This window comes from Melozone crissalis, unplaced genomic scaffold, assembly GCF_028551555.1.
Source record: "Melozone crissalis strain CALT ecotype California unplaced genomic scaffold, PUWL_Pcris_2 ptg000010l_1, whole genome shotgun sequence".
NCBI lineage: Eukaryota > Metazoa > Chordata > Aves > Passeriformes > Passerellidae > Melozone > Melozone crissalis.
In genome coordinates, this window is record NW_026535788.1 from 2,897,970 (window position 1) to 2,907,433 (window position 9,464).

A 9,464-nucleotide genomic window follows, 5' to 3' on the forward strand; every position below is an offset into this window, starting at 1 on the left:
CACACTGCAGAGCACTGTGAGCGGCAGAATCGTCTTTGCGCGAAGAAGCAGCTTCTTCGTCTCCGGGAGCCGGAGAGAGCGGCAGCTTCGCAAAGGTGATGAAACAAGCTGTACAACACTGCGATTGTGTGCGCAGCTTGCCAACTGAGAGAAAACAGTACCTGATCATCTCCTGCCTTTTCTATTCACATGAACATTCGATTGCAAGCTGTTTTGGACAACTTTCTTTCTCTTCTTGCAAAATACTCGGCAGACCTCCGTGCAGCCTCCAGAACACGATGGGAGATGTTTTTTGTGCTGGCAAAGTTTCTCCTTGCCAGACAGAGTGGAAAAGCTTTTTGCTAAGATGTAGTCGAGAAGAGAAGCTAAAGAATCAGGTATGGTGCTCTGCAGAGCTAAGCACAGCTCCCGGGCCTCTTTCGGCAGAAGACACACACCGCAGAGCACTGTGAGCGGCAGAATCGTCTTTGCGCGAAGAAGCAGCTTCTTCGTCTCCGGGAGCCGGAGAGAGCGGCAACTTCGCAAAGGTGATGAAACAAGCTGTACAACACTGCGATTGTGTGCGCAGCTTGCCAACTGAGAGAAAACAGTACCTGACCACTCTCCTGCCTTTTCTATTCACATGAACATTCGATTGCAAGCTGTTTTGGACAACTTTCTTTCTCTTCTTGCAAAACACTCGGCAGACCTCCGTGCAGCTTCTAGAACACGATGGGAGATGTTTTCTGTCCTGGCGAAGTTTCTCCTTGCCAGACAGAGTGGAAAAGCTTTTTGCTAAGATGTAGACGAGAAGAGAGGCTAAAGACGAAGGTACGGTGCTCTGCAGAGCTAAGCACAGCTCCCGGGCCTCTTTCGGCAGAAGACACACACTGCAGAGCACTGTGAGCGGCAGAATCGTCTTTGCGCGAAGAAGCAGCTTCTTCGTCTCCGGGAGCCGGAGAGAGCGGCAGCTTCGCAAAGGTGATGAAACAAGCTGTAAAACACTGCGATTGTGTGCGCAGCTTGCCAACTGAGAGAAAACAGTACCTGACCACTCTCCTGCCTTTTCTATTCACATGAACATTCGATTGCAAGCTGTTTTGGACAACTTTCTTTCTCCTCTTGAAAAACACTGGGCAGACCTCCGTGCAGCCTCTAGAACACGATGGGAGATGTTTTTTGTGCTGGCACAGTTTCTCCTTGCCAGACACAGTGGAAAAGCTTTTTGCTAAGATGTAGACGAGAAGAGAGGCTAAAGACGAAGGTACGGTGCTCTGCAGAGCTAAGCACAGCTCCCGGGCCTCTTTCGGCAGAAGACACACACTGCAGAGCACTGTGAGCGGCAGAATCGTCTTTGCGCGAAGAAGCAGCTTCTTCGTCTCCGGGAGCTGGAGTGAGCGGAAGCTTCGCAAAGGTGATGAAACAAGCTGTACAACACTGCGATTGCGTGCGCAGCTTGCCAACTGAGAGAAAACAGTACCTGACCACTCTCCTGCCTTTTCTATTCACATGAACATTCGATTGCAAGCTGTTTTGGACAACTTTCTTTCTCTTCTTGAAAAACACTGGGCAGACCTCCGTGCAGCCTCTAGAACACGATGGGAGATGTTTTTTGTGCTGGCACAGTTTCTCCTTGCCAGACAGAGTGGAAAAGCTTTTTGCTAAGATGTAGACGAGAAGAGAGGCTAAAGAAGTAGGTATGGTGCTCTACAGAGCTAAGCACAGCTCCCGGGCCTCTTTCGTCAGAAGGCGCACACTGCACAGCACTGTGAGCGGCAGAATCGTCTTTGCGCGAAAAAGCAGCTTCTTCGTCTCCGGGAGCCGGAGAGAGCGGCAACTTCGCAAAGGTGATGAAACAAGCGCTACAACACTGCGATTCTGTGCGCAGCTTGCCAACTGAGAGAAAACAGTACCTGACAACTCTCTTGCCTTTTCTAATCACATGAACATTCGATTGAAGGCTGTTTTGGACAACTTTCTTTCTCTTCTTGCAAAACACTCGGCAGACCTCCGTGCAGCTTCTAGAACACGATGGGAGATGTTTTCTGTGCTGGCACAGTTTCTCCTTGCCAGACAGAGTGGAAAAGCTTTTTGCTAAGATGTAGACGAGAAGAGAGGCTAAAGACGAAGGTACGGTGCTCTGCAGAGCTAAGCACAGCTCCCCGGGCCTCTTTCGGCAGAAGGCGCACAGCGCAGAGCACTGTGAGCGGCAGAATCGTCTTTGCGCGAAGAAGCAGCTTCTTCGTCTCCGGGAGCCGGAGAGAGCGGCAACTTCGCAAAGGTGATGAAACAAGCTGTACAACACTGCGATTGTGTGCGCAGCTTGCCAACTGAGAGAAAACAGTACCTGACCACTCTCCTGCCTATTCTATTCACATGAACATTCGATTGTAAGCTGTTTTGGACAGCTTTCTTTCTCTTCTGGCAAAACACTCGGCAGACTTCCGTGCAGCCTCTAGAACACGATGGGAGATGTTTTCTGTGCTGGCACAGTTTCTCCTTGCCAGACAGAGTGGAAAAGCTTTTTGCTAAGATGTAGACGAGAAGAGAGGCTAAAGACGAAGGTACGGTGCTCTGCAGAGCTAAGCACAGCTCCCGGACCTCTTTCGGCAGAAGCCGCACACCGCAGAGCACTGTGAGCGGCAGAATCGTCTTTGCGCGAAGAAGCAGCTTCTTCGTCTCCGGGAGCCGGAGAGAGCGGCAACTTCGCAAAGGTGATGAAACAAGCTGTACAACACTGCGATTGTGTGCGCAGCTTGCCAACTGAGAGAAAACAGTACCTGACCACTCTCCTGCCTTTTCTATTCACATGAACATTCGATTGCAAGCTGTTTTGGACAACTTTCTTTCTCTTCTTGCAAAACACTCGGCAGACCTCCGTGCAGCCTCTAGAACACGATGGGAGATGTTTTCTGTGCTGGCACAGTTTCTCCTTGCCAGACAGAGTGGAAAAGCTTTTTGCTAAGATGTAGACGAGAAGAGAGGCTAAAGACGAAGGTACGGTGCTATGCAGAGCTAAGCACAGCTCCCGGGCCTCTTTCGGCAGAAGACACACACTGCAGAGCACTGTGAGCGGCAGAATCGTCTTTGCGCGAAGAAGCAGCTTCTTCGTCTCCGGGAGCCGGAGAGCGGCAACTTCGCAAAGGTGATGAAACAAGCTGTACAACACTGCGATTGTGTGCGCAGCTTGCCAAGTGAGAGAAAACAGTACCTGACCACTCTCCTGCCTTTTCTATTCACATGAACATTCGATTGCAAGCTGTTTTGGACAACTTTCTTTCTCTTCTTACAAAACACTCGGCAGACCTCCGTGCAGCCTCTAGAACACGGTGGGAGATGTTTTCTGTGCTGGCGAAGTTTCTCCTTGCCAGACAGAGTGGAAAAGCTTTTTGCTAAGATGTAGACGAGAAGAGAGGCTAAAGACGAAGGTACGGTGCTCTGCAGAGCTAAGCACCGCTCCCGGATCTCTTTCGGCAGAAGGCGCACACCGCACAGCACTGTGAGCGGCAGAATCGTCTTTGCGCGAAGAAGCAGCTTCTTCGTCTCCGGGAGCCGGAGAGAGCGGCAGCTTCACAAAGGTGATGAAACAAGCTGTACAACACTGCGATTGTGTGCGCAGCTTGCCAACTGAGAGCAAACAGTACCTGACCACTCTCCTGCCTTTTGTAATCACATGAACATTCGATTGCAAGCTGTTTTGGACAACTTTCTTTCTCTTCTTGCAAAACACTCGGCAGACCTCCGTCCAGCTTCTAGAACACGATGGGAGATGTTTTCTGTGCTGGCAAAGTTTCTCCTTGCCAGACAGAGTGGAAAAGCTTTTTGCTAAGATGTAGACGAGAAGAGAGGCTAAAGACGAAGGTACGGTGCTCTGCAGAGCTAAGCACAGCTCCCGGGCCTCTTTCGGCAGAAGACACACACTGCAGAGCACTGTGAGCGGCAGAATCGTCTTTGCGCGAAGAAGCAGCTTCTTCGTCTCCGGGAGCTAGAGTGAGCGGCAACTTCGCAAAGGTGATGAAACAAGCTGTACAACACTGCGATTGTGTGTGCAGCTTGCCAACTGAGAGAAAACAGTACCTGACCACTCTCCTGCCTTTTCTATTCACATGAACATTCGATTGGAAGCTGTTTTGGACAACTTTCTTTCTCTTCTTGAAAAACACTGGGCAGACCTCCGTGCAGCCTCTAGAACACGATGGGAGATGTTTTTTGTGCTGGCACAGTTTCTCCTTGCCAGACAGAGTGGAAAAGCTTTTTGCTAAGATGTAGACGAGAAGAGAGGCTAAAGAAGTAGGTATGGTGCTCTGCAGAGCTAAGCACAGCTCCCGGGCCTCTTTCGGCAGAAGGCGCACACTGCAGAGCACTGTGAGCGGCAGAATCTTCTTTGCGCGAAAAAGCAGCTTCTTCGTCTCCGGGAGCCGGAGAGAGCGGCAACTTCGCAAAGGTGATGAAACAAGCTGTACAACACTGCGATTGTGTGCGCAGCTTGCCAACTGAGAGAAAACAGTACCTGACAACTCTCCTGCCTTTTCTAATCACATGAACATTCGATTGAAGGCTGTTTTGGACAACTTTTTTTCTCTTCTTGCAAAACACTCGGCAGACCTCCGTGCAGCTTCTAGAACACGATGGGAGATGTTTTCAGTGCTGGCACAGTTTCTCCTTGCCAGACAGAGTGGAAAAGCTTTTTGCTAAGATGTAGACGAGAAGAGAGGCTAAAGACGAAGGTACGGTGCTCTGCAGAGCTAAGCACAGCTCCCGGGCCTCTTTCGGCAGAAGGCGCACACCGCAGAGCACTGTGAGCGGCAGAATCGTCTTTGCGCGAAGAAGCAGCTTCTTCGTCTCCGGGAGCCGGAGAGAGCGGCAACTTGGCAAAGGTGATGAAACAAGCTGTACAACACTGCGATTGTGTGCGCAGCTTGCCAACTGAGAGAAAACAGTACCTGACCACTCTCCTGCCTTTTCTATTCACATGAACATTCGATTGCAAGCTGTTTTCGACAGCTTTCTTTCACTTCTGGCAAAACACTCGGCAGACCTCCGTGCAGCCTCTAGAACACGATGGGAGATGTTTTCTGTGCTGGCAAAGTTTCTCCATGCCAGACAGAGTGGAAAAGCTTTTTGCTAAGATGTAGACGAGAAGAGAGGCTAAAGACGAAGGTCCGGTGCTCTGCAGAGCTAAGCACAGCTCCCAGACCTCTTTCGGCAGAAGCCGCACACCGCAGAGCACTGTGAGCGGCAGAATCGTCTTTGCGCGAAGAAGCAGCTTCTTCGTCTCCGGGAGCCGGAGAGAGCGGCAACTTCGCAAAGGTGATGAAACAAGCTGTACAACACTGCGATTGTGTGCGCAGCTTGCCAACTGAGAGCAAACAGTACCTGACCACTCTCCCGCCTTTTGTAATCACATGAACATTCGATTGCAAGCTGTTTTGGACAACTTTCTTTCTCTTCTTGCAAAACACTCGGCAGACCTCCGTCCAGCTTCTAGAACACGATGGGAGATGTTTTCTGTGCTGGCAAAGTTTCTCCTTGCCAGACAGAGTGGAAAAGCTTTTTGCTAAGATGTAGACGAGAAGAGAGGCTAAAGACGAAGGTACGGTGCTCTGCAGAGCTAAGCACAGCTCCCGGACCTCTTTCGGCAGAAGACGCACACCGCAGAGCACTGTGGCGGCAGAATCGTCTTTGCGCGAAGAAGCAGCTTCTTCATCTCCGGGAGCCGGAGAGAGCGGCAGCTTCGCAAAGGTGATGAAACAAGCTGTACAACACTGCGATTGTGTGCGCAGCTTGCCAACTGAGAGAAAACAGTACCTGACCACTCTCCTGCCTTTTCTATTCACATGAACATTCGATTGCAAGCTGTTTTTGACAACTTTCTTTCTCTTCTTGCAAAACACTCGGCAGACCTCCGTGCAGCCTCTAGAACACGATGGGAGATGTTTTCTGTGCTGGCACAGTTTCTCTTTGCCAGACAGAGTGGAAAAGCTTTTTGCTAAGATGTAGACGAGAAGAGAGGCTAAAGAAGTAGGTATGGTGCTCTACAGAGCTAAGCACAGCTCCCGGGCCTCTTTCGTCAGAAGGCGCACACTGCACAGCACTGTGAGCGGCAGAATCGTCTTTGCGCGAAAAAGCAGCTTCTTCGTCTCCGGCAGCCGGAGAGAGCGGCAACTTCGCAAAGGTGATGAAACAAGCTGTACAACACTGCGATTGTGTGCGCAGCTTGCCAACTGAGAGAAAACAGTACCTGACAACTCTCTTGCCTTTTCTAATCACATGAACATTCGATTGAAGGCTGTTTTGGACAACTTTCTTTCTCTTCTTGCAAAACACTCGGCAGACCTCCGTGCAGCTTCTAGAACACGATGGGAGATGTTTTCTGTGCTGGCACAGTTTCTCCTTGCCAGACAGAGTGGAAAAGCTTTTTGCTAAGATGTAGACGAGAAGAGAGGCTAAAGACGAAGGTATGGTGCTCTGCAGAGCTAAGCACAGCTCCCGGGCCTCTTTCGGCAGAAGCCGCACACCGCAGAGCACTGTGAGCGGCAGAATCGTCTTTGCGCGAAGAAGCAGCTTCTTCGTCTCCGGGAGCCGGAGAGAGCGGCAACTTCGCAAAGGTGATGAAACAAGCTGTACAACACTGCGATTGTGTGCGCAGCTTGCCAACTTAGAGAAAACAGTACCTGACCACTCTCCTGCCTTTTCTATTCACATGAACATTCGATTGCAAGCTGTTTTGGACAGCTTTCTTTCACTTCTGGCAAAACACTCAGCAGACCTCCGTGCAGCCTCAAGAACACGATGGGAGATGTTTTCTGTGCTGGCACAGTTTCTCCTTGCCAGACAGAGTGGAAAAGCTTTTTGCTAAGATGTAGAGGAGAAGAGAGGCTAAAGACGAAGGTACGGTGCTCTGCAGAGCTAAGCACAGCTCCCGGACCTCTTTCGGCAGAAGCCGCACACCGCAGAGCACTGTGAGCGGCAGAATCGTCTTTGCGCGAAGAAGCAGCTTCTTCGTCTCCGGGAGCCGGAGAGAGCGGCAACTTCGCAAAGGTGATGAAACAAGCTGTACAACACTGCGATTGTGTGCGCAGCTTGCCAACTGAGAGAAAACAGTACCTGACCATCTCCTGCCTTTTCTATTTACATGAACATTCGATTGCAAGCTGTTTTGGACAACTTTCTTTCTCTTCTTGCAAAACACTCGGCAGACCTCCGTGCAGCCTCTAGAACACGATGGGAGATGTTTTCTGTGCTGGCGAAGTTTCTCCTTGCCAGACAGAGTGGAAAAGCTTTTTGCTAAGATGTAGACGAGAAGAGAGGCTAAAGACGAAGGTACGGTGCTCTGCAGAGCTAAGCACAGCTCCCGGGCCTCTTTCGGCAGAAGACACACACTGCAGAGCACTGTGAGCGGCAGAATCGTCTTTGCGCGAAGAAGCAGCTTCTTCGTCTCCGGGAGCCGGAGTGAGCGGCAGCTTCGCAAAGGTGATGAAACAAGCTGTACAACACTGCGATTGTGTGCGCAGCTTGCCAACTGAGAGAAAACAGTACCTGACCACTCTCCTGCCTTTTCTATTCACATGAACATTCGATTGCAAGCTGTTTTGGACAACTTTCTTTCTCTTCTTGCAAAACACTGGGCAGAACTCCGTGCAGCCTCTAGAACACGATGGGAGATGTTTTCTGTGCTGGCACAGTTTCTCCTTGCCAGACAGAGTGGAAAAGCTTTTTGCTAAGATGTAGACGAGAAGAGAGGCTAAAGACGAAGGTACGGTGCTCTGCAGAGCTAAGCACCGCTCCCGGATCTCTTTTGGCAGAAGCCGCACACCGCAGAGCACTGTGAGCGGCAGAATCGTCTTTGCGCGAAGAAGCAGCTTCTTCGTCTCCGGGAGCGGGAGAGAGCGGCAGCTTCGCAAAGGTGATGAAACAAGCTGTACAACACTGCGATTGTGTGCGCAGCTTGCCAACTGAGAGAAAACAGTACCTGACCACTTTCCTGCCTTTTCTATTCAAATGAACATTCGATTGCAAGCTGTTTTGGACAACTTTCTTTCTCTTCTTGCTAAACACTCGGCAGACCTCCGTGCAGCCTCTAGAACACAATGGGAGATGTTTTTTGTGCTGGCACAGTTTCTCCTTGCCAGACAGAGTGGAAAAGCTTTTTGCTAAGATGTAGACGAGAAGAGAGGCTAAAGACGAAGGTACGGTGCTCTGCAGAGCTAAGCACCGCTCCCGGACCTCTTTCGGCAGAAGCCGCACACCGCAGAGCACTGTGAGCGGCAGAATCGTCTTTGCGCGAAGAAGCAGCTTCTTCGTCTCCGGGAGCCGGAGAGCGGCAACTTCGCAAAGGTGATGAAACAAGCTGTACAACACTGCGATTGTGTGCGCAGCTTGCCAAGTGAGAGAAAACAGTACCTGACCACTCTCCTGCCTTTTCTATTCACATGAACATTCGATTGCAAGCTGTTTTGGACAACTTTCTTTCTCTTCTTACAAAACACTCGGCAGACCTCCGTGCAGCCTCTAGAACACGGTGGGAGATGTTTTCTGTGCTGGCGAAGTTTCTCCTTGCCAGACAGAGTGGAAAAGCTTTTTGCTAAGATGTAGACGAGAAGAGAGGCTAAAGACGAAGGTACGGTGCTCTGCAGAGCTAAGCACCGCTCCCGGATCTCTTTCGGCAGAAGGCGCACACCGCACAGCACTGTGAGCGGCAGAATCGTCTTTGCGCGAAGAAGCAGCTTCTTCGTCTCCGGGAGCCGGAGAGAGCGGCAGCTTCACAAAGGTGATGAAACAAGCTGTACAACACTGCGATTGTGTGCGCAGCTTGCCAACTGAGAGCAAACAGTACCTGACCACTCTCCTGCCTTTTGTAATCACATGAACATTCGATTGCAAGCTGTTTTGGACAACTTTCTTTCTCTTCTTGCAAAACACTCGGCAGACCTCCGTCCAGCTTCTAGAACACGATGGGAGATGTTTTCTGTGCTGGCAAAGTTTCTCCTTGCCAGACAGAGTGGAAAAGCTTTTTGCTAAGATGTAGACGAGAAGAGAGGCTAAAGACGAAGGTACGGTGCTCTGCAGAGCTAAGCACAGCTCCCGGGCCTCTTTCGGCAGAAGACACACACTGCAGAGCACTGTGAGCGGCAGAATCGTCTTTGCGCGAAGAAGCAGCTTCTTCGTCTCCGGGAGCTAGAGTGAGCGGCAACTTCGCAAAGGTGATGAAACAAGCTGTACAACACTGCGATTGTGTGTGCAGCTTGCCAACTGAGAGAAAACAGTACCTGACCACTCTCCTGCCTTTTCTATTCACATGAACATTCGATTGGAAGCTGTTTTGGACAACTTTCTTTCTCTTCTTGAAAAACACTGGGCAGACCTCCGTGCAGCCTCTAGAACACGATGGGAGATGTTTTTTGTGCTGGCACAGTTTCTCCTTGCCAGACAGAGTGGAAAAGCTTTTTGCTAAGATGTAGACGAGAAGAGAGGCTAAAGAAGTA